Here is a 25,657-nt window from a genome sequence, read left to right as displayed (position 1 = left end):
ATGCACAGAACAGAAAGAAGTTTCATACAATGCTTCTGTGTAGTTTATATTTGAACATATTCTTTTTTCCACTATTACCCACTTAGCGCTACGAATGTCCAGTTGCATTTTCTACAGACAGAGTGTTTCAAAACTGCTCAATCAAAAGTATGGTTTAACTCTGTTAGCTGAATGCTCAGATCAGAAAGAAGTTTCACAGAATGCTTCTGTGTAGTTTATATTTGAATATATTCCGTTTTCCACTACTACTCTCTTAGCGCTCCAAATGTCCAGTTGCATTTTCTACAGAAAGAGAGTTCAGATCTGCTCAATCAAAAGTATGGTTTAACACTGTTAGCTGAATGCACAGATCAGAAAGAAGTTTCACCGAATGATTCTGTGTAGTTTATATTTGGAGACATTCCTTTTTCCACTATTACCCTCTTAGCGCTCCGAATCTCCACTTGCATTTTCTACAGAAAGAGTGTTTCAGAACGGCTCAATCAAAACTAAGGTTCAAATATTTTAGTTGAACAAACAGAACAGAAAGATGTTTCACACAATTCTTCTGTGTAGTTTTTATTTGTAGACATTCTTTTTCCCAATATAGGCCTCTTAGCGCTCAGAAAGTCCAATTGCAGTTTCTACAGAAAGAGTGTTTCAGAACGGCTCAATCAAAAGTAAGGTTCAACTCTGTTAGTTGAATGCACAGAACAGAAAGAAGTTTCATACAATGCTTCTGTGTAGTTTATATTTGAACATATTCTTTTTTCCACTATTACCCACTTAGCACTACGAATGTCCAGTTGCATTTTCTACAGACAGAGTGTTTCAAAACTGCTCAATCAAAAGTATGGTTTAACTCTGTTAGCTGAATGCTCAGATCAGAAAAAAGTTTCACAGAATGCTTCTGTGTAGTTTATATTTGAATATATTCCTTTGCCACTACTACGCTCTTAGCGCTTCAAATGTCCAGTTGCATTTTCTACAGAAAGAGTGTTCAGATCTGCTCAATCAAAAGTATGGTTTAACTCTGTTAGCTGAATGCACAGATCAGAAAGAAGTTTCACCGAATGATTCTGTGTAGTTTATATTTGAAGACATTCCTTTTTCCACTATTACCCTCTTAGCGCTCCGAATCTCCACTTGCATTTTCTACAAAAAGAGTGTTTCATAACTGCTCAATCAAAAATATGTTTTATCTCTGTTAACTGAATTTACAGATCAGAAATAAGTTTCACAGAATGCATCTGTGTAGTTTTTATTTGAGGATATTCTTTTTCCCAATGTAGGCCTCTTAGCGCTTAGCATGTCCAATTGCCGTTTCTACAGAAAGAGTGTTTCAGAACGGCTCAATCAAAAGTAAGGTTCAACTCTGTTAGTTGAATGCACAGAACAAAAAGAATTTTCACTGAATGCTACTGTGTAGTTTATATTTGAATATATTCCTTTTTCCACTATTACCCTCTTAGCGCTACGAATGTCCAGTTGCATTTTCTACAGAAAGAGAGTTCAGATCTGCTCAATCAAAAGTATGGTTTAACTCTGTTAGCTGAATGCACAGATCAGAAAGAAGTTTCACAGAATGATTCTGTGTAGTTTATATTTGGAGACATTCCTTTTTCCACTATTAACCTCTTAGCGCTCCGAATCTCCACTTGCATTTTCTACAGAAAGAGTGTTTCAGAACGGCTCAATCAAAACTAAGGTTCAACTCTTTTAGTTGAACAAACAGAACAGAAAGAAGTTTCACACAATTCTTCTGTGTAGTTTTTATTTGTAGACATTCTTTTTCCCAATATAGGCCTCTTAGTGCTCAGAATGTCCAATTGCAGTTTCTACAGAAAGAGTGTTTCAGAACGGCTCAATCAAAAGTAAGGTTCAACTCTGTTAGTTGAATGCACAGAACAGAAAGAAGTTTCATACAATGCTTCTGTGTAGTTTATATTTGAACATATTCTTTTTTCCACTATTACCCACTTAGCGCTACGAATGTCCAGTTGCATTTTCTACAGACAGAGTGTTTCAAAACTGCTCAATCAAAAGTATGGTTTAACTCTGTTAGCTGAATGCTCAGATCAGAAAGAAGTTTCACAGATTGCTTCTGTGTAGTTTATATTTGAATATATTCCTTTTTCCACTACTACGCTCTTAGCGCTCCAAATGTCCAGTTGCATTTTCTACAGAAAGAGTGTTCAGATCTGCTCAATCAAAAGTATGGTTTAACTCTGTTAGCTGAATGCACAGATTAGAAAGAAGTTTCACCGAATGATTCTGTGTACTTTATATTTGAAGACATTCCTTTTTCCACTATTACCCTCTTAGCGCTCCGAATCTCCACTTGCATTTTCTACAAAAAGAGTGTTTCATAACTGCTCAATCAAAAATATGTTTTATCTCTGTTAACTGAATTTACAGATCAGAATTAAGTTTCACAGAATGCATCTGTGTAGTTTTTATTTGAAGATATTCTTTTTCCCAATGTAGGCCTCTTAGCGCTTAGCATGTCCAATTGCAGTTTCTACAGAAAGAGTGTTTCAGAACGGCTCAATCAAAAGTAAGGTTCAACTCTGTTAGTTGAATGCACAGAACAGAAAGAATTTTCACAGAATGCTACTGTGTAGTTTATATTTGAATATATTCCTTTTTCCACTATTACCCTCTTAGCGCTCCCAATGTCCACTTGCATTTTCTACAGAAAAAGTGTTCAGAACTGCGCAATCAAAAGTATGGTTTAACTCTGTTAGCTTAATGAACATATCAGAAATAAGTTTCACACAATGCTTCTGTGTAGTTTTTATTTGAAGATATTATTTTTCCCAATAGAGGCCTCTTAGCGCTCAGAATGTCCAATTGCAGTTTCTACAGAAAGAGTGGTTCAGAAAGGCTCAATCAAAATTAAGGTACAACTCTGTTAGTTGAATGCACAGAACAGAAAGAAGTTTCATACAATGCTTCTGTGTAGTTTATATTTGAACATATTCTTTTTTCCACTATTACCCACTTAGCGCTACGAATGTCCAGTTGCATTTTCTACAGACAGAGTGTTTCAAAACTGCTCAATCAAAAGTATGGTTTAACTCTGTTAGCTGAATGCTCAGATCAGAAAGAAGTTTCACAGAATGCTTCTGTGTAGTTTATATTTGAATATATTCCTTTTTCCACTACTACTCTCTTAGCGCTCCAAATGTCCAGTTGCATTTTCTACAGAAAGAGAGTTCAGATCTGCTCAATCAAAAGTATGGTTTAACTCTGTTAGCTGAATGCACAGGTCAGAAAGAAGTTTCACCGAATGATTCTGTGTAGTTTATATTTGGAGACATTCCTTTTTCCCCTATTACCCTCTTAGCGCTCCGAATCTCCACTTGCATTTTCTACAGAAAGTGTGTTTCAGAACTGCTCAATCAAAACTAAGGTTCAACTCTTTTAGTTGAACAAACAGAACAGAAATAAGTTTCACACAATTCTTCTGTGTAGTTTTTATTTGTAGACATTCTTTTTCCCAATATAGGCCTCTTAGCGCTCAGAATGTCCAATTGCAGTTTCTACAGAAAGAGTGTTTCAGAACGGCTCAATCAAAAGTAAGGTTCAACTCTGTTAGTTGAATGCACAGAACAGAAAGAAGTTTCATACAATGCTTCTGTGTAGTTTATATTTGAACATATTTTTTTTCCACTATTACCCACTTAGCGCTACGAATGTCCAGTTGCATTTTCTACAGACAGAGTGTTTCAAAACTGCTCAATCAAAAGTATGGTTTAACTCTGTTAGCTGAATGCTCAGATCAGAAAGAAGTTTCACAGAATGCTTCTGTGTAGTTTATATTTGAATATATTACTTTTTCCACTACTACGCTCTTAGCGCTCCAAATGTCCAGTTGCATTATCTACAGAAAGAGTGTTCAGATCTGCTCAATCAAAAGTATGGTTTAACTCTGTTAGCTGAATGCACAGATCAGAAAGAAGTTTCACCGAATGATTCTGTGTAGTTTATATTTGAAGACATTCCTTTTTCCACTATTACCCTCTTAGCGCTCCGAATCTCCACTTGCATTTTCTACAAAAAGAGTGTTTCATAACTGCTCAATCAAAAATATGTTTTATCTCTGTTAACTGAAATTACAGATCAGAAATAAGTTTCACAGAATGCATCTGTGTAGTTTTTATTTGAAGATATTCTTTTTCAAAATGTAGGCCTCTTAGCGCTTAGCATGTCCAATTGCAGTTTCTACAGAAAGAGTGTTTCAGAACGGCTCAATCAAAAGTAAGGTTCAACTCTGTTAGTTGAATGCACAGAACAGAAAGAATTTTCACAGAATGCTACTGTGTAGTTTATATTTGAATATATTCCTTTTTCCACTATTACCCTCTTAGCGCTCCGAATGTCCACTTGCATTTTCTACAGAAAGAGTGTTCAGAACTGCGCAATCAAAAGTATGGTTTAACTCTGTTAGCTTAATGAACATATCAGAAATAAGTTTCACACAATGCTTCTGTGTAGTTTTTATTTGAAGATATTATTTTTCCCAATATATGCCTCTTAGCGCTCAGAATGTCCAATTGCAGTTTCTACAGAAAGAGTGTTTCAGAACGGCTCAATCAAAAGTAAGGTTCAACTCTGTTAGTTGAATGCACAGAACAGAAAGAAGTTTCATACAATGCTTCTGTGTAGTTTATATTTGAACATATTTTTTTTTCCACTATTACCCAGTTAGCGCTACGAATGTCCAGTTGCATTTTCTACAGACAGAGTGTTTCAAAACTGCTCAATCAAAAGTATGGTTTAACTCTGTTAGCTGAATGCTCAGATCAGAAAAAAGTTTCACAGAATGCTTCTGTGTAGTTTATATTTGAATATATTCCTTTTTCCACTACTACTCTCTTAGCGCTCCAAACGTCCAGTTGCATTTTCTACAGAAAGAGAGTTCAGATCTGCTCAATCAAAAGTATGGTTTAACACTGTTAGCTGAATGCACAGATCAGAAAGAAGTTTCACCGAATGATTCTGTGTAGTTTATATTTGGAGACATTCCTTTTTCCACTATTACCCTCTTAGCGCTCCGAATCTCCACTTGCATTTTCTACAGAAAGAGTGTTTCAGAACGGCTCAATCAAAACTAAGGTTCAAACCTTTTAGTTGAACAAACAGAACAGAAAGAAGTTTCACACAATTCTTCTGTGTAGTTTTTATTTGTAGACATTCTTTTTCCCAATATAGGCCTCTTAGCGCTCAGAATGTCCAATTGCAGTTTCTACAGAAAGAGTGTTTCAGAACGGCTCAATCAAAAGTAAGGTTCAACTCTGTTAGTTGAATGCACAGAACAGAAAGAAGTTTCATACAATGCTTCTGTGTAGTTTATATTTGAACATATTCTTTTTTCCACTATTACCCACTTAGCGCTACGAATGTCCAGTTGCATTTTCTACAGACAGAGTGTTTCAAAACTGCTCAATCAAAAGTATGGTTTAACTCTGTTAGCTGAATGCTCAGATCAGAAAAAAGTTTCACAGAATGCTTCTGTGTAGTTTATATTTGAATATATTCCTTTTTCCACTACTACGCTTTTAGCGCTTCAAATGTCCAGTTGCATTTTCTACAGAAAGAGTGTTCAGATCTGCTCAATCAAAAGTATGGTTTAACTCTGTTAGCTGAATGCACAGATCAGAAAGAAGTTTCACCGAATGATTCTGTGTAGTTTATATTTGAAGACATTCCTTTTTCCACTATTACCCTCTTAGCGCTACGAATCTCCACTTGCATTTTCTACAAAAAGAGTGTTTCATAACTGCTCAATCAAAAATATGTTTTATCTCTGTTAACTGAATTTACAGATCAGAAAAAAGTTTCACAGAATGCATCTGTGTAGTTTTTATTTGAGGATATTCTTTTTCCCAATGTAGGCCTCTTAGGGCTTAGCATGTCCAATTGCAGTTTCTACAGAAAGAGTGTTTCAGAACGGCTCAATCAAAAGTAAGGTTCAACTCTGTTAGTTGAATGCACAGAACAAAAAGAATTTTCACTGAATGCTAACGTGTAGTTTATATTTGAATATATTCCTTTTTCCACTATTACCCTCTTAGCGCTACGAATGTCCAGTTGCATTTTCTACAGAAAGAGAGTTCAGATCTGCTCAATCAAAAGTAGGGTTTAACTCTCTTAGCTGAATGCACAGATCAGAAAGAAGTTTCACAGAATGATTCTGTGTAGTTTATATTTGTAGACATTCCTTTTTCCACTATTACCCTCTTAGCGCTCCGAATCTCCACTTGCATTTTCTACAGAAAGAGTGTTTCAGAACGGCTCAATCAAAACTAAGGTTCAACTCTTTTAGTTGAACAAACAGAACAGAAAGAAGTTTCACACAATTCTTCTGTGTAGTTTTTATTTGTAGACATTCTTTTTCCCAATATAGGCCTCTTAGTGCTCAGAATGTCCAATTGCAGTTTCTACAGAAAGAGTGTTTCAGAACGGCTCAATCAAAAGTAAGGTTCAACTCTGTTAGTTGAATGCACAGAACAGAAAGAAGTTTCATACAATGCTTCTGTGTAGTTTATATTTGAACATATTCTTTTTTCCACTATTACCCACTTAGCGCTACGAATGTCCAGTTGCATTTTCTACAGACAGAGTGTTTCAAAACTGCTCAATCAAAAGTATGGTTTAACTCTGTTAGCTGAATGCTCAGATCAGAAAGAAGTTTCACAGATTGCTTCTGTGTAGTTTATATTTGAATATATTCCTTTTTCCACTACTACGCTCTTAGCGCTCCAAATGTCCAGTTGCATTTTCTACAGAAAGAGTGTTCAGATCTGCTCAATCAAAAGTATGGTTTAACTCTGTTAGCTGAATGCACAGATTAGAAAGAAGTTTCACCGAATGATTCTGTGTACTTTATATTTGAAGACATTCCTTTTTCCACTATTACCCTCTTAGCGCTCCGAATCTCCACTTGCATTTTCTACAAAAAGAGTGTTTCATAACTGCTCAATCAAAAATATGTTTTATCTCTGTTAACTGAATTTACAGATCAGAATTAAGTTTCACAGAATGCATCTGTGTAGTTTTTATTTGAAGATATTCTTTTTCCCAATGTAGGCCTCTTAGCGCTTAGCATGTCCAATTGCAGTTTCTACAGAAAGAGTGTTTCAGAACGGCTCAATCAAAAGTAAGGTTCAACTCTGTTAGTTGAATGCACAGAACAGAAAGAATTTTCACAGAATGCTACTGTGTAGTTTATATTTGAATATATTCCTTTTTCCACTATTACCCTCTTAGCGCTCCCAATGTCCACTTGCATTTTCTACAGAAAAAGTGTTCAGAACTGCGCAATCAAAAGTATGGTTTAACTCTGTTAGCTTAATGAACATATCAGAAATAAGTTTCACACAATGCTTCTGTGTAGTTTTTATTTGAAGATATTATTTTTCCCAATAGAGGCCTCTTAGCGCTCAGAATGTCCAATTGCAGTTTCTACAGAAAGAGTGGTTCAGAAAGGCTCAATCAAAATTAAGGTACAACTCTGTTAGTTGAATGCACAGAACAGAAAGAAGTTTCATACAATGCTTCTGTGTAGTTTATATTTGAACATATTCTTTTTTCCACTATTACCCACTTAGCGCTACGAATGTCCAGTTGCATTTTCTACAGACAGAGTGTTTCAAAACTGCTCAATCAAAAGTATGGTTTAACTCTGTTAGCTGAATGCTCAGATCAGAAAGAAGTTTCACAGAATGCTTCTGTGTAGTTTATATTTGAATATATTCCTTTTTCCACTACTACTCTCTTAGCGCTCCAAATGTCCAGTTGCATTTTCTACAGAAAGAGAGTTCAGATCTGCTCAATCAAAAGTATGGTTTAACTCTGTTAGCTGAATGCACAGGTCAGAAAGAAGTTTCACCGAATGATTCTGTGTAGTTTATATTTGGAGACATTCCTTTTTCCCCTATTACCCTCTTAGCGCTCCGAATCTCCACTTGCATTTTCTACAGAAAGTGTGTTTCAGAACTGCTCAATCAAAACTAAGGTTCAACTCTTTTAGTTGAACAAACAGAACAGAAATAAGTTTCACACAATTCTTCTGTGTAGTTTTTATTTGTAGACATTCTTTTTCCCAATATAGGCCTCTTAGCGCTCAGAATGTCCAATTGCAGTTTCTACAGAAAGAGTGTTTCAGAACGGCTCAATCAAAAGTAAGGTTCAACTCTGTTAGTTGAATGCACAGAACAGAAAGAAGTTTCATACAATGCTTCTGTGTAGTTTATATTTGAACATATTTTTTTTCCACTATTACCCACTTAGCGCTACGAATGTCCAGTTGCATTTTCTACAGACAGAGTGTTTCAAAACTGCTCAATCAAAAGTATGGTTTAACTCTGTTAGCTGAATGCTCAGATCAGAAAGAAGTTTCACAGAATGCTTCTGTGTAGTTTATATTTGAATATATTACTTTTTCCACTACTACGCTCTTAGCGCTCCAAATGTCCAGTTGCATTATCTACAGAAAGAGTGTTCAGATCTGCTCAATCAAAAGTATGGTTTAACTCTGTTAGCTGAATGCACAGATCAGAAAGAAGTTTCACCGAATGATTCTGTGTAGTTTATATTTGAAGACATTCCTTTTTCCACTATTACCCTCTTAGCGCTCCGAATCTCCACTTGCATTTTCTACAAAAAGAGTGTTTCATAACTGCTCAATCAAAAATATGTTTTATCTCTGTTAACTGAAATTACAGATCAGAAATAAGTTTCACAGAATGCATCTGTGTAGTTTTTATTTGAAGATATTCTTTTTCAAAATGTAGGCCTCTTAGCGCTTAGCATGTCCAATTGCAGTTTCTACAGAAAGAGTGTTTCAGAACGGCTCAATCAAAAGTAAGGTTCAACTCTGTTAGTTGAATGCACAGAACAGAAAGAATTTTCACAGAATGCTACTGTGTAGTTTATATTTGAATATATTCCTTTTTCCACTATTACCCTCTTAGCGCTCCGAATGTCCACTTGCATTTTCTACAGAAAGAGTGTTCAGAACTGCGCAATCAAAAGTATGGTTTAACTCTGTTAGCTTAATGAACATATCAGAAATAAGTTTCACACAATGCTTCTGTGTAGTTTTTATTTGAAGATATTATTTTTCCCAATATATGCCTCTTAGCGCTCAGAATGTCCAATTGCAGTTTCTACAGAAAGAGTGTTTCAGAACGGCTCAATCAAAAGTAAGGTTCAACTCTGTTAGTTGAATGCACAGAACAGAAAGAAGTTTCATACAATGCTTCTGTGTAGTTTATATTTGAACATATTTTTTTTTCCACTATTACCCAGTTAGCGCTACGAATGTCCAGTTGCATTTTCTACAGACAGAGTGTTTCAAAACTGCTCAATCAAAAGTATGGTTTAACTCTGTTAGCTGAATGCTCAGATCAGAAAAAAGTTTCACAGAATGCTTCTGTGTAGTTTATATTTGAATATATTCCTTTTTCCACTACTACTCTCTTAGCGCTCCAAACGTCCAGTTGCATTTTCTACAGAAAGAGAGTTCAGATCTGCTCAATCAAAAGTATGGTTTAACACTGTTAGCTGAATGCACAGATCAGAAAGAAGTTTCACCGAATGATTCTGTGTAGTTTATATTTGGAGACATTCCTTTTTCCACTATTACCCTCTTAGCGCTCCGAATCTCCACTTGCATTTTCTACAGAAAGAGTGTTTCAGAACGGCTCAATCAAAACTAAGGTTCAAACCTTTTAGTTGAACAAACAGAACAGAAAGAAGTTTCACACAATTCTTCTGTGTAGTTTTTATTTGTAGACATTCTTTTTCCCAATATAGGCCTCTTAGCGCTCAGAATGTCCAATTGCAGTTTCTACAGAAAGAGTGTTTCAGAACGGCTCAATCAAAAGTAAGGTTCAACTCTGTTAGTTGAATGCACAGAACAGAAAGAAGTTTCATACAATGCTTCTGTGTAGTTTATATTTGAACATATTCTTTTTTCCACTATTACCCACTTAGCGCTACGAATGTCCAGTTGCATTTTCTACAGACAGAGTGTTTCAAAACTGCTCAATCAAAAGTATGGTTTAACTCTGTTAGCTGAATGCTCAGATCAGAAAAAAGTTTCACAGAATGCTTCTGTGTAGTTTATATTTGAATATATTCCTTTTTCCACTACTACGCTTTTAGCGCTTCAAATGTCCAGTTGCATTTTCTACAGAAAGAGTGTTCAGATCTGCTCAATCAAAAGTATGGTTTAACTCTGTTAGCTGAATGCACAGATCAGAAAGAAGTTTCACCGAATGATTCTGTGTAGTTTATATTTGAAGACATTCCTTTTTCCACTATTACCCTCTTAGCGCTACGAATCTCCACTTGCATTTTCTACAAAAAGAGTGTTTCATAACTGCTCAATCAAAAATATGTTTTATCTCTGTTAACTGAATTTACAGATCAGAAAAAAGTTTCACAGAATGCATCTGTGTAGTTTTTATTTGAGGATATTCTTTTTCCCAATGTAGGCCTCTTAGGGCTTAGCATGTCCAATTGCAGTTTCTACAGAAAGAGTGTTTCAGAACGGCTCAATCAAAAGTAAGGTTCAACTCTGTTAGTTGAATGCACAGAACAAAAAGAATTTTCACTGAATGCTAACGTGTAGTTTATATTTGAATATATTCCTTTTTCCACTATTACCCTCTTAGCGCTACGAATGTCCAGTTGCATTTTCTACAGAAAGAGAGTTCAGATCTGCTCAATCAAAAGTAGGGTTTAACTCTCTTAGCTGAATGCACAGATCAGAAAGAAGTTTCACAGAATGATTCTGTGTAGTTTATATTTGTAGACATTCCTTTTTCCACTATTACCCTCTTAGCGCTCCGAATCTCCACTTGCATTTTCTACAGAAAGAGTGTTTCAGAACGGCTCAATCAAAACTAAGGTTCAACTCTTTTAGTTGAACAAACAGAACAGAAAGAAGTTTCACACAATTCTTCTGTGTAGTTTTTATTTGTAGACATTCTTTTTCCCAATATAGGCCTCTTAGTGCTCAGAATGTCCAATTGCAGTTTCTACAGAAAGAGTGTTTTAGAACGGCTCAATCAAAAGTAAGGTTCAACTCTGTTAGTTGAATGCACAGAACAGAAAGAAGTTTCATACAATGCTTCTGTGTAGTTTATATTTGAACATATTCTTTTTTCCACTATTACCCACTTAGCGCTACGAATGTCCAGTTGCATTTTCTACAGACAGAGTGTTTCAAAACTGCTCAATCAAAAGTATGGTTTAACTCTGTTAGCTGAATGCTCAGATCAGAAAGAAGTTTCACAGAATGCTTCCGTGTAGTTTATATTTGAATATATTCCTTTTTCCACTACTACTCTCTTAGCGCTCCAAATGTCCAGTTGCATTTTCTACAGAAAGAGAGTTCAGATCTGCTCAATCAAAAGTATGGTTTAACACTGTTAGCTGAATGCACAGATCAGAAAGAAGTTTCACCGAATGATTCTGTGTAGTTTATATTTGGAGACATTCCTTTTTCCACTATTACCCAGTTAGCGCTCCGAATCTCCACTTGCATTTTCTACAGAAAGAGTGTTTCATAACTGCTCAATCAAAAATATGTTTTATCTCTGTTAACTGAATTTACAGATCAGAAATAAGTTTCACAGAATGCATCAGTGTAGTTTTTATTTGAAGATATTCTTTTTCCCAATGTAGGCCTCTTAGCGCTTAGCATGTCCAATTGCAGTTCCTACAGAAAGAGTGTTTCAGAACGGCTCAATCAAAAGTAAGGTTCAACTCTGTTAGTTGAATGCACAGAACAGAAAGAATTTTCACAGAATGCTCCTGTGTAGTTTATATATGAATATATTCCTTTTTCCACTATTACCCCCTTAGCGCTCCGAATGTCCACTTGCATTTTCTACAGAAAGAGTGTTCAGAACTGCGCAATCAAAAGTATGGTTTAACTCTGTTAGCTTAATGAACATATCAGAAATAAGTTTCACACAATGCTTCTGTGTAGTTTTTATTTGAAGATATTATTTTTTCCAATATAGGCCTCTTAGCGCTTAGAATGTCCAATTGCAGGTTCTACAGAAAGAGTGTTTCAGAAAGGCTCAATCAAAAGTAAGGTTCAACTCTGTTAGTTGAATGCACAGAACAGAAAGAAGTTTCATACAATGCTTCTGTGTAGTTTATATTTGAACATATTCTTTTTTCCACTATTACCCACTTAGCGCTACGAATGTCCAGTTGCATTTTCTACAGACAGAGTGTTTCAAAACTGCTCAATCAAAAGTATGGTTTAACTCTGTTAGCTGAATGCTCAGATCAGAAAGAAGTTTCACAGAATGCTTCTGTGTAGTATATATTTGAATATATTCCTTTTTCCACTACTACTCTCTTAGCGCTCCAAATGTCCAGTTGCATTTTCTACAGAAAGAGAGATCAGATCTGCTCAATCAAAAGTATGGTTTAACTCTGTTAGCTGAATGCACAGATCAGAAAGAAGTTTCACAGAATGATTCTGTGTAGTTTATATTTGGAGACATTCCTTTTTCCACTATTACCCTGTTAGCGCTCCGAATCTCCACTTGCATTTTCTACAGAAAGAGTGTTTCAGAACGGCTCAATCAAAACTAAGGTTCAACTCTTGTAGTTGAACAAACAGAACAGTAAGAAGTTTCACACAATTCTTCTGTGTAGTTTTTATTTGTAGACATTCTTTTTCCCAATATAGGCCTCTTAGCGCTCAGAATGTCCAATTGCAGTTTCTACAGAAAGAGTGTTTCAGAACGGCTCAATCAAAAGTAAGGTTCAACTCTGTTAGTTGAATGCACAGAACAGAAAGAAGTTTCATACAATGCTTCTGTGTAGTTTATATTTGAACATATTTTTTTTCCACTATTACCCACTTAGCGCTACGAATGTCCAGTTGCATTTTCTACAGACAGAGTGTTTCAAAACTGCTCAATCAAAAGTATGGTTTAACTCTGTTAGCTGAATGCTCAGATCAGAAAGAAGTTTCACAGAATGCTTCTGTGTAGTTTATATTTGAATATATTCCTTTTTCCACTACTACGCTCTTAGCGCTCCAAATGTCCAGTTGCATTTTCTACAGAAAGGGTGTTCAGATCTGCTCAATCAAAAGTATGGTTTAACTCTGTTAGCTGAATGCACAGATCAGAAAGAAGTTTCACCGAATGATTCTGTGTAGTTTATATTTGAAGACATTCCTTTTTCCACTATTACCCTCTTAGCGCTCCGAATCTCCACTTGCATTTTCTACAAAAAGAGTGTTTCAAAACTGCTCAATCAAAAATATGTTTTATCTCTGTTAACTGAATTTACAGATCAGAAATAAGTTTCACAGAATGCATCTGTGTAGTTTTTATTTGAAGATATTCTTTGTCAAAATGTAGGCCTCTAAGCGCTTAGCATGTCCAATTGCAGTTTCTACAGAAAGAGTGTTTCAGAACGGCTCAATCAAAAGTAAGGTTCAACTCTGTTAGTTGAATGCACAGAACAGAAAGAATTTTCACAGAATGCTACTGTGTAGTTTATATTTGAATATATTCCTTTTTCCACTATTACCCTCTTAGCGCTCCGAATGTCCACTTGCATTTTCTACAGAAAGAGTGTTCAGAACTGCGCAATCAAAAGTATGGTTTAACTCTGTTAGCTTAATGAACATATCAGAAATAAGTTTCACACAATGCTTCTGTGTAGTTTTTATTTGAAGATATTATTTTTCCCAATATAGGCCTCTTAGCCCTCAGAATGTCCAATTGCAGTTTCTACAGAAAGAGTGTTTCAGAAAGGCTCAATCAAAAGTAAGGTTCAACTCTGTTAGTTGAATGCACAGAACAGAAAGAAGTTTCATACAATGCTTCTGTGTAGTTTATATTTGAACATATTCTTTTTTCCACTATTACCCACTTAGCGCTACGAATGTCCAGTTGCATTTTCTACAGACAGAGTGTTTCAAAACTGCTCAATCAAAAGTATGGTTTAACTCTGTTAGCTGAATGCTCAGATCAGAAAGAAGTTTCACAGAATGCTTCTGTGTAGTTTATATTTGAATATATTCCTTTTTCCACTACTACTCTCTTAGCGCTCCAAATGTCCAGTTGCATTTTCTACAGAAAGAGAGTTCAGATCTGCTCAATCAAAAGTATGGTTTAACTCTGTTAGCTGAATGCACAGATCAGAAAGAAGTTTCACCGAATGATTCTGTGAAGTTTATATTTGGAGACATTACTTTTTCCACTATTACCCTCTTAGCGCTCCGAATCTCCACTTGCATTTTCTACAGAAAGAGTGTTTCAGAACGGCTCAATCAAAACTAAGGTTCAACTCTTTTAGTTGAACAAACAGAACAGAAAGAAGTTTCACACAATTCTTCTGTGTAGTTTTTATTTGTAGACATTCTTTTTCCCAATATAGGCCTCTTAGCGCTCAGAATGTCCAATTGCAGTTTCTACAGAAAGAGTGTTTCAGAACGGCTCAATCAAAAGTAAGGTTCAACTCTGTTAGTTGAATGCACAGAACAGAAAGAAGTTTCATACAATGCTTCTGTGTAGTTTATATTTGAATATATTCTTTTTTCCACTATTACCCACTTAGCGCTACGAATGTCCAGTTGCATTTTCTACAGACAGAGTGTTTCAAAACTGCTCAATCAAAAGTATGGTTTAACTCTGTTAGCTGAATGCTCAGATCAGAAAGAAGTTTCACAGAATGCTTCTGTGTAGTTTATATATGAAAATATTCCTTTTTCCACTACTACTCTCTTAGCGCTCCGAATCTCCACTTGCATTTTCTACAAAAAGAGTGTTTCATAACTGCTCAATCAAAAATATGTTTTATCTCTGTTAACTGAATTTACAGATCAGAATTAAGTTTCACAGAATGCATCTGTGTAGTTTTTATTTGAAGATATTCTTTTTCCCAATGTAGGCCTCTTAGCGCTTAGCATGTCCAATTGCAGTTTCTACAGAAAGAGTGTTTCAGAACGGCTCAATCAAAAGTAAGGTTCAACTCTGTTAGTTGAATGCACAGAACAGAAAGAATTTTCACAGAATGCTACTGTGTAGTTTATATTTGAATATATTCCTTTTTCCACTATTACCCTCTTAGCGCTCCGAATGTCCACTTGCATTTTCTACAGAAAAAGTGTTCAGAACTGCGCAATCAAAAGTATGGTTTAACTCTGTTAGCTTAATGAACATATCAGAAATAAGTTTCACACAATGCTTCTGTGTAGTTTTTATTTGAAGATATTATTTTTCCCAATAGAGGCCTCTTAGCGCTCAGAATGTCCAATTGCAGTTTCTACAGAAAGAGTGGTTCAGAAAGGCTCAATCAAAATTAAGGTACAACTCTGTTAGTTGAATGCACAGAACAGAAAGAAGTTTCATACAATGCTTCTGTGTAGTTTATATTTGAACATATTCTTTTTTCCACTATTACCCACTTAGCGCTACGAATGTCCAGTTGCATTTTCTACAGACAGAGTGTTTCAAAACTGCTCAATCAAAAGTATGGTTTAACTCTGTTAGCTGAATGCTCAGATCAGAAAGAAGTTTCACAGAATGCTTCTGTGTAGTTTATATTTGAATATATTCCTTTTTCCACTACTACTCTCTTAGCGCTCCAAATGTCCAGTTGCATTTTCTACAGAAAGAGAGTTCAGATCTGCTCAATCAAAAGTATGGTTTAACTCTGTTAGCTGAATGCACAGATCAGAAAGAAGTTTCACCGAATGATTCTGTGTAGTTTATATTTGGAGACATTCCTTTTTCCACTATTACCCTCTTAGCGCTCCGAATCTCCACTTGCATTTTCTACAGAAAGAGTGTTTCAGAACTGCTCAATCAAAACTAAGGTTCAACTCTTTTAGTTGAACAAACAGAACAGAAATAAGTTTCACACAATTCTTCTGTGTAGTTTTTATTTGTAGACATTCTTTTTCCCAATATAGGCCTCTTAGCGCTCAGAATGTCCAATTGCAGTTTCTACAGAAAGAGTGTTTCAGAACGGCTCAATCAAAAGTAAGGTTCAACTCTGTTAGTTGAATGCACAGAACAGAAAGAAGTTTCATACAATGCTTCTGTGTAGTTTATATTTGAACATATTCTTTTTTCCACTATTACCCACTTAGCGCTACGAATGTCCAGTTGCATTTTCTACAGACAGAGTGTTTCAAAACTGCTCAATCAAAAGTATGGTTTAACTCTGTTAGCTGAATGCTCAGATCAGAAAGAAGTTTCACAGAATGCTTCCGTGTAGTTTATATTTGAATATATTCCTTTTTCCACTACTACTCTCTTAGCGCTCCAAATGTCCAGTTGCATTTTCTACAGAAAGAGAGTTCAGATCTGCTCAATCAAAAGTATGGTTTAACACTGTTAGCTGAATGCACAGATCAGAAAGAATTTTCACCGAATGATTCTGTGTAGTTTATATTTGGAGACATTCCTTTTTCCACTATTACCCTCTTAGCGCTCCGAATCTCCACTTGCATTTTCTACAGAAAGAGTGTTTCATAACTGCTCAATCAAAAATATGTTTTATCTCTGTTAACTGAATTTACAGATCAGAAATAAGTTTCACAGATTGCATCTGTGTAGTTTTTATTTGAAGATATTCTTTTTCCCAATGTAGGCCTCTTAGCGCTTAGCATGTCCAATTGCAGTTCCTACAGAAAGAGTGTTTCAGAACGGCTCAATCAAAAGTAAGGTTCAACTCTGTTAGTTGAATGCACAGAACAGAACGAATTTTCACAGAATGCTCCTGTGTAGTTTATATATGAATATATTCCTTTTTCCACTATTACCCCCTTAGCGCTCCGAATGTCCGCTTGCATTTTCTACAGAAAGAGTGTTCAGAACTGCGCAATCAAAAGTATGGTTTAACTCTGTTAGCTTAATGAACATATCAGAAATAAGTTTCACACAATGCTTCTGTGTAGTTTTTATTTGAAGATATTATTTTTTCCAATATAGGCCTCTTAGCGCTTAGAATGTCCAATTGCAGTTTCTACAGAAAGAGTGTTTCAGAAAGGCTCAATCAAAAGTAAGTTTCAACTCTGTTAGTTGAATGCACAGAACAGAAAGAAGTTTCATACAATGCTTCTGTGTAGTTTATATTTGAACATATTCTTTTTTCCACTATTACCCACTTAGCGCTACGAATGTCCAGTTGCATTTTCTACAGACAGAGTGTTTCAAAACTGCTCAATCAAAAGTATGGTTTAACTCTGTTAGCTGAATGCTCAGATCAGAAAGAAGTTTCACAGAATGCTTCTGTGTAGTATATATTTGAATATATTCCTTTTTCCACTACTACTCTCTTAGCGCTCCAAATGTCCAGTTGCATTTTCTACAGAAAGAGAGATCAGATCTGCTCAATCAAAAGTATGGTTTAACTCTGTTAGCTGAATGCACAGATCAGAAAGTAGTTTCACAGAATGATTCTGTGTAGTTTATATTTGGAGACATTCCTTTTTCCACTATTACCCTGTTAGCGCTCCGAATCTCCACTTGCATTTTCTACAGAAAGAGTGTTTCAGAACGGCTCAATCAAAACTAAGGTTCAACTCTTGTAGTTGAACAAACAGAACAGTAAGAAGTTTCACACAATTCTTCTGTGTAGTTTTTATTTGTAGACATTCTTTTTCCCAATATAGGCCTCTTAGCGCTCAGAATGTCCAATTGCAGTTTCTACAGAAAGAGTGTTTCAGAACGGCTCAATCAAAAGTAAGGTTCAACTCTGTTAGTTGAATGCACAGAACAGAAAGAAGTTTCATACAATGCTTCTGTGTAGTTTATATTTGAACATATTTTTTTTCCACTATTACCCACTTAGCGCTACGAATGTCCAGTTGCATTTTCTACAGACAGAGTGTTTCAAAACTGCTCAATCAAAAGTATGGTTTAACTCTGTTAGCTGAATGCTCAGATCAGAAAGAAGTTTCACAGAATGCTTCTGTGTAGTTTATATTTGAATATATTCCTTTTTCCACTACTACGCTCTTAGCGCTCCAAATGTCCAGTTGCATTTTCTACAGAAAGAGTGTTCAGATCTGCTCAATCAAAAGTATGGTTTAACTCTGTTAGCTGAATGCACAGATCAGAAAGAAGTTTCACCGAATGATTCTGTGTAGTTTATATTTGAAGACATTCCTTTTTCCACTATTACCCTCTTAGCGCTCCGAATCTCCACTTGCATTTTCTACAAAAAGAGTGTTTCAAAACTGCTCAATCAAAAATATGTTTTATCTCTGTTAACTGAATTTACAGATCAGAAATAAGTTTCACAGAATGCATCTGTGTAGTTTTTATTTGAAGATATTCTTTGTCAAAATGTAGGCCTCTAAGCGCTTAGCATGTCCAATTGCAGTTTCTACAGAAAGAGTGTTTCAGAACGGCTCAATCAAAAGTAAGGTTCAACTCTGTTAGTTGAATGCACAGAACAGAAAGAATTTTCACAGAATGCTACTGTGTAGTTTATATTTGAATATATTCCTTTTTCCACTATTACCCTCTTAGCGCTCCGAATGTCCACTTGCATTTTCTACAGAAAGAGTGTTCAGAACTGCGCAATCAAAAGTATGGTTTAACTCTGTTAGCTTAATGAACATATCAGAAATAAGTTTCACACAATGCTTCTGTGTAGTTTTTATTTGAAGATATTATTTTTCCCAATATAGGCCTCTTAGCCCTCAGAATGTCCAATTGCAGTTTCTACAGAAAGAGTGTTTCAGAAAGGCTCAATCAAAAGTAAGGTTCAACTCTGTTAGTTGAATGCACAGAACAGAAAGAAGTTTCATACAATGCTTCTGTGTAGTTTATATTTGAACATATTCTTTTTTCCACTATTACCCACTTAGCGCTACGAATGTCCAGTTGCATTTTCTACAGACAGAGTGTTTCAAAACTGCTCAATCAAAAGTATGGTTTAACTCTGTTAGCTGAATGCTCAGATCAGAAAGAAGTTTCACAGAATGCTTCTGTGTAGTTTATATTTGAATATATTCCTTTTTCCACTACTACTCTCTTAGCGCTCCAAATGTCCAGTTGCATTTTCTACAGAAAGAGAGTTCAGATCTGCTCAATCAAAAGTATGGTTTAACTCTGTTAGCTGAATGCACAGATCAGAAAGAAGTTTCACCGAATGATTCTGTGAAGTTTATATTTAGAGACATTACTTTTTCCACTATTACCCTCTTAGCGCTCCGAATCTCCACTTGCATTTTCTACAGAAAGAGTGTTTCAGAACGGCTCAATCAAAACTAAGGTTCAACTCTTTTAGTTGAACAAACAGAACAGAAAGAAGTTTCACACAATTCTTCTGTGTAGTTTTTATTTGTAGACATTCTTTTTCCCAATATAGGCCTCTTAGCGCTCAGAATGTCCAATTGCAGTTTCTACAGAAAGAGTGTTTCAGAAAGGCTCAATCAAAAGTAAGGTTCAACTCTGTTAGTTGAATGCACGGAACAGAAAGAAGTTTCATACAATGCTTCTGTGTAGTTTATATTTGAACATATTCTTTTTTCCACTATTACCCACTTAGCGCTACGAATGTCCAGTTGCATTTTCTACAGACAGAGTGTTTCAGAACTGCTCAATGAAAAGTATGGTTTAACTCTGTTAGCTGAATGCTCAGATCAGAAAGAAGTTTCACAGAATGCTTCTGTGTAGTTTATATTTGAATATATTCCTTTTTCCACTACTACTCTCTTAGCACTCCAAATGTCCAGTTGCATTTTCTACAGAAATAGAGTTCAGATCTGCTCAATCAAAAGTATGGTTTAACTCTGTTAGCTGAATGCACAGATCAGAAAGAAGTTTCACCGAATGATTCTGTGAAGTTTATATTTGGAGACATTACTTTTTCCACTATTACCCTCTTAGCGCTCCGAATCTCCACTTGCATTTTCAACAGAAAGAGTGTTTCAGAACGGCTCAATCAAAACTAAGGTTCAACTCTTTTATTTGAACAAACAGAACAGAAAAAAGTTTCACACAATTCTTCTGTGTAGTTTTTATTTGTAGACATTCTTTTTCCCAATATAGGCCTCTTAGCGCTCAGAATGTCCAATTGCAGTTTCTAGAGAAAGAGTGTTTCAGAACGGCTCAATCAAAAGTAAGGTTCAACTCTGTTAGTTGAATGCACAGAACAGAAAGAAGTTTCATACAATGCTTCTGTGTAGTTTATATTTGAACATATTCTTTTTTCCACTATTACCCACTTAGCGCTACGAATGTCCAGTTGCATTTTCTACAGACAGAGTGTTTCAAAACTGCTCAATCAAAAGTATGGTTTAACTCTGTTAGCTGAATGCTCAGATCAGAAAGAAGTTTCACAGAATGCTTCTGTGTAGTTTATATATGAAAATATTCCTTTTTCCACTACTACTCTCTTAGCGCTCCGAATCTCCACTTGCATTTTCTACAAAGGAGTGTTTCATAACTGCTCAATCAAAAATATGTTTTATCTCTGTTAACTGAATTTACAGATCAGAATTAAGTTTCACAGAATGCATCTGTGTAGTTTTTATTTGAAGATATTCTTTTTCCCAATGTAGGCCTCTTAGCGCTTAGCATGTCCAATTGCAGTTTCTACAGAAAGAGTGTTTCAGAACGGCTCAATCAAAAGTAAGGTTCAACTCTGTTAGTTGAATGCACAGAACAGAAAGAATTTTCACAGAATGCTACTGTGTAGTTTATATTTGAATATATTCCTTTTTCCACTATTACCCTCTTAGCGCTCCGAATGTCCACTTGCATTTTCTACAGAAAAAGTGTTCAATACTGCGCAATCAAAAGTATGGTTTAACTCTGTTAGCTTAATGAACATATCAGAAATAAGTTTCACACAATGCTTCTGTGTAGTTTTTATTTGAAGATATTATTTTTCCCAATAGAGGCCTCTTAGCGCTCAGAATGTCCAATTGCAGTTTCTACAGAAAGAGTGTTTCAGAAAGGCTCAATCAAAATTAAGGTTCAACTCTGTTAGTTGAATGCACAGAACAGAAAGAAGTTTCATACAATGCTTCTGTGTAGTTTATATTTGAACATATTCTTTTTTCCACTATTACCCACTTAGCGCTACGAATGTCCAGTTGCATTTTCTACAGACAGAGTGTTTCAAAACTGCTCAATCAAAAGTATGGTTTAACTCTGTTAGCTGAATGCTCAGATCAGAAAGAAGTTTCACAGAATGCTTCTGTGTAGTTTATATTTGAATATATTCCTTTTTCCACTACTACTCTCTTAGCGCTCCAAATGTCCAGTTGCATTTTCTACAGAAAGAGAGTTCAGATCTGCTCAATCAAAAGTATGGTTTAACTCTGTTAGCTGAATGCACAGATCAGAAAGAAGTTTCACCGAATGATTCTGTGTAGTTTATATTTGGAGACATTCCTTTTTCCACTATTACCCTCTTAGCGCTCCGAATCTCCACTTGCATTTTCTACAGAAAGAGTGTTTCAGAACGGCTCAATCAAAACTAAGGTTCAACTCTTTTAGTTGAACAAACAGAACAGAAAGAAGTTTCACACAATTCTTCTGTGTAGTTTTTATTTGTAGACATTCTTTTTCCCAATATAGGCCTCTTAGCGCTCAGAATGTCCAATTGCAGTTTCTACAGAAAGAGTGTTTCAGAACGGCTCAATGAAAAGTAAGGTTCAACTCTGTTAGTTGAATGCACAGAACAGAAAGAAGTTTCATACAATGCTTCTGTGTAGTTTATATTTGAACATATTTTTTTTCCACTATTACCCACTTAGCGCTACGAATGTCCAGTTGCATTTTCTACAGACAGAGTGTTTCAAAACTGCTCAATAAAAAGTATGGTTTAACTCTGTTAGCTGAATGCTCAGATCAGAAAGAAGTTTCACAGAATGCTTCTGTGTAGTTTATATATGAAAATATTCCTTTTTCCACTACTACTCTCTTAGCGCTCCGAATCTCCACTTGCATTTTCTACAAAGGAGTGTTTCATAACTGCTCAATCAAAAATATGTTTTATCTCTGTTAACTGAATTTACAGATCAGAATTAAGTTTCACAGAATGCATCTGTGTAGTTTTTATTTGAAGATATTCTTTTTCCCAATGTAGGCCTCTTAGCGCTTAGCATGTCCAATTGCAGTTTCTAAAGAAAGAGTGTTTCAGAACGGCTCAATCAAAAGTAAGGTTCAACTCTGTTAGTTGAATGCACAGAACAGAAAGAATTTTCACAGAATGCTACTGTGTAGTTTATATTTGAATATATTCCTTTTTCCACTATTACCCTCTTAGCGCTCCGAATGTCCACTTGCATTTTCTACAGAAAAAGTGTTCAGTACTGCGCAATCAAAAGTATGGTTTAACTCTGTTAGCTTAATGAACATATCAGAAATAAGTTTCACACAATGCTTCTGTGTAGTTTTTATTTGAAGATATTATTTTTCCCAATAGAGGCCTCTTAGCGCTCAGAATGTCCAATTGCAGTTTCTACAGAAAGAGTGTTTCAGAAAGGCTCAATCAAAATTAAGGTTCAACTCTGTTAGTTGAATGCACAGAACAGAAAGAAGTTTCATACAATGCTTCTGTGTAGTTTATATTTGAACATATTCTTTTTTCCACTATTACCCACTTAGCGCTACGAATGTCCAGTTGCATTTTCTACAGACAGAGTGTTTCAAAACTGCTCAATCAAAAGTATGGTTTAACTCTGTTAGCTGAATGCTCAGATCAGAAAGAAGTTTCACAGAATGCTTCTGTGTAGTTTATATTTGAATATATTCCTTTTTCCACTACTACTCTCTTAGCGCTCCAAATGTCCAGTTGCATTTTCTACAGAAAGAGAGTTCAGATCTGCTCAATCAAAAGTATGGTTTAACTCTGTTAGCTGAATGCACAGATCAGAAAGAAGTTTCACCGAATGATTCTGTGTAGTTTATATTTGGAGACATTCCTTTTTCCACTATTACCCTCTTAGCGCTCCGAATCTCCACTTGCATTTTCTACAGAAAGAGTGTTTCAGAACGGCTCAATCAAAACTAAGGTTCAACTCTTTTAGTTGAACAAACAGAACAGAAAGAAGTTTCACACAATTCTTCTGTGTAGTTTTTATTTGTAGACATTCTTTTTCCCAATATAGGCCTCTTAGCGCTCAGAATGTCCAATTGCAGTTTCTACAGAAAGAGTGTTTCAGAACGGCTCAATCAAAAGTAAGGTTCAACTCTGTTAGTTGAATGCACAGAACAGAAAGAAGTTTCATACAATGCTTCTGTGTAGTTTATATTTGAACATATTTTTTTTCCACTATTACCCACTTAGCGCTACGAATGTCCAGTTGCATTTTCTACAGACAGAGTGTTTCAAAACTGCTCAATAAAAAGTATGGTTTAACTCTGTTAGCTGAATGCTCAGATCAGAAAGAAGTTTCACAGAATGCTTCTGTGTAGTTTATATTTGAATATATTCCTTTTTCCACTACTACGCTCTTAGCGCTCCAAATGTCCAGTTGCATTTTCTACAGAAAGAGTGTTCAGATCTGCTCAATCAAAAGTATGGTTTAACTCTGTTAGCTGAATGCACAGATCAGAAAGAAGTTTCACCGAATGATTCTGTGTAGTTTATATTTGAAGACATTCCTTTTTCCACTATTACCCTCTTAGCGCTCCGAATCTCCACTTGCATTTTCTACAAAAAGAGTGTTTCAAAACTGCTCAATCAAAAATATGTTTTATCTCTGTTAACTGAATTTACAGATCAGAAATAAGTTTCACAGAATGCATCTGTGTAGTTTTTATTGGAAGATATTCTTTTTCAAAATGTAGGCCTCTAAGCTCTTAGCATGTCCAATTGCAGTTTCTACAGAAAGAGTGTTTCAGAACGGCTCAATCAAAAGTAAGGTTCAACTCTGTTAGTTGAATGCACAGAACAGAAAGAATTTTCACAGAATGCTACTGTGTAGTTTATATTTGAATATATTCCTTTTTCCACTATTACCCTCTTAGCGCTCCGAATGTCCACTTGCATTTTCTACAGAAAGAGTGTTCAGACCTGCGCAATCAAAAGTATGGTTTAACTCTGTTAGCTTAATGAACATATCAGAAATAAGTTTCACACAATGCTTCTGTGTAGTTTTTATTTGAAGATATTATTTTTCCCAATATAGGCCTCTTAGCGCTCAGAATGTCCAATTGCAGTTTCTACAGAAAGAGTGTTTCAGAAAGGCTCAATTAAAAGTAAGGTTCAACTCTGTTAGTTGAATGCACAGAACAGAAAGAAGTTTCATACAATGCTTCTGTGTAGTTTATATTTGAACATATTCTTTTTTCCACTATTACCCACTTAGCGCTACGAATGTCCAGTTGCATTTTCTACAGACAGAGTGTTTCAAAACTGCTCAATCAAAAGTATGGTTTAACTCTGTTAGCTGAATGCTCAGATCAGAAAGAAGTTTCACAGAATGCTTCTGTGTAGTTTATATTTGAATATATTCCTTTTTCCACTACTACTCTCTTAGCGCTCCAAATGTCCAGTTGCATTTTCTACAGAAAGAGAGTTCAGATCTGCTCAATCAAAAGTATGGTTTAACTCTGTTAGCTGAATGCACAGATCAGAAAGAAGTTTCACCGAATGATTCTGTGAAGTTTATATTTGGAGACATTACTTTTTCCACTATTACCCTCTTAGCGCTCCGAATCTCCACTTGCATTTTCTACAGAAAGAGTGTTTCAGAACGGCTCAATCAAAACTAAGGTTCAACTCTTTTAGTTGAACAAACAGAACAGAAAGAAGTTTCACACAATTCTTCTGTGTAGTTTTTATTTGTAGACATTTTTTTCCCAATATAGGCCTCTTAGCGCTCAGAATGTCCAATTGCAGTTTCTACAGAAAGAGTGTTTCAGAACGGCTCAATCAAAAGTAAGGTTCAACTCTGTTAGTTGAATGCACAGAACAGAAAGAAGTTTCATAAAATGCTTCTGTGTAGTTTATATTTGAATATATTCTTTTTTCCACTATTACCCACTTAGCGCTACGAATGTCCAGTTGCATTTTCTACAGACAGAGTGTTTCAAAACTGCTCAATCAAAAGTATGGTTTAACTCTGTTAGCTGAATGCTCAGATCAGAAAGAAGTTTCACAGAATGCTTCTGTGTAGTTTATATATGAAAATATTCCTTTTTCCACTACTACTCTCTTAGCGCTCCGAATCTCCACTTGCATTTTCTACAAAAAGAGTGTTTCATAACTGCTCAATCAAAAATATGTTTTATCTCTGTTAACTGAATTTACAGATCAGAATTAAGTTTCACAGAATGCATCTGTGTAGTTTTTATTTGAAGATATTCTTTTTCCCAATGTAGGCCTCTTAGCGCTTAGCATGTCCAATTGCAGTTTCTACAGAAAGAGTGTTTCAGAACGGCTCAATCAAAAGTAAGGTTCAACTCTGTTAGTTGAATGCACAGAACAGAAAGAATTTTCACAGAATGCTACTGTGTAGTTTATATTTGAATATATTCCTTTTTCCACTATTACCCTCTTAGCGCTCCGAATGTCCACTTGCATTTTCTACAGAAAAAGTGTTCAGAACTGCGCAATCAAAAGTATGGTTTAACTCTGTTAGCTTAATGAACATATCAGAAATAAGTTTCACACAATGCTTCTGTGTAGTTTTTATTTGAAGATA

Source organism: Symphalangus syndactylus, chromosome 4 (assembly GCF_028878055.3).
Source record: "Symphalangus syndactylus isolate Jambi chromosome 4, NHGRI_mSymSyn1-v2.1_pri, whole genome shotgun sequence".
Classification (NCBI taxonomy): Eukaryota; Metazoa; Chordata; class Mammalia; order Primates; family Hylobatidae; genus Symphalangus; species Symphalangus syndactylus.
This window is presented reverse-complemented; position numbering follows the sequence as displayed.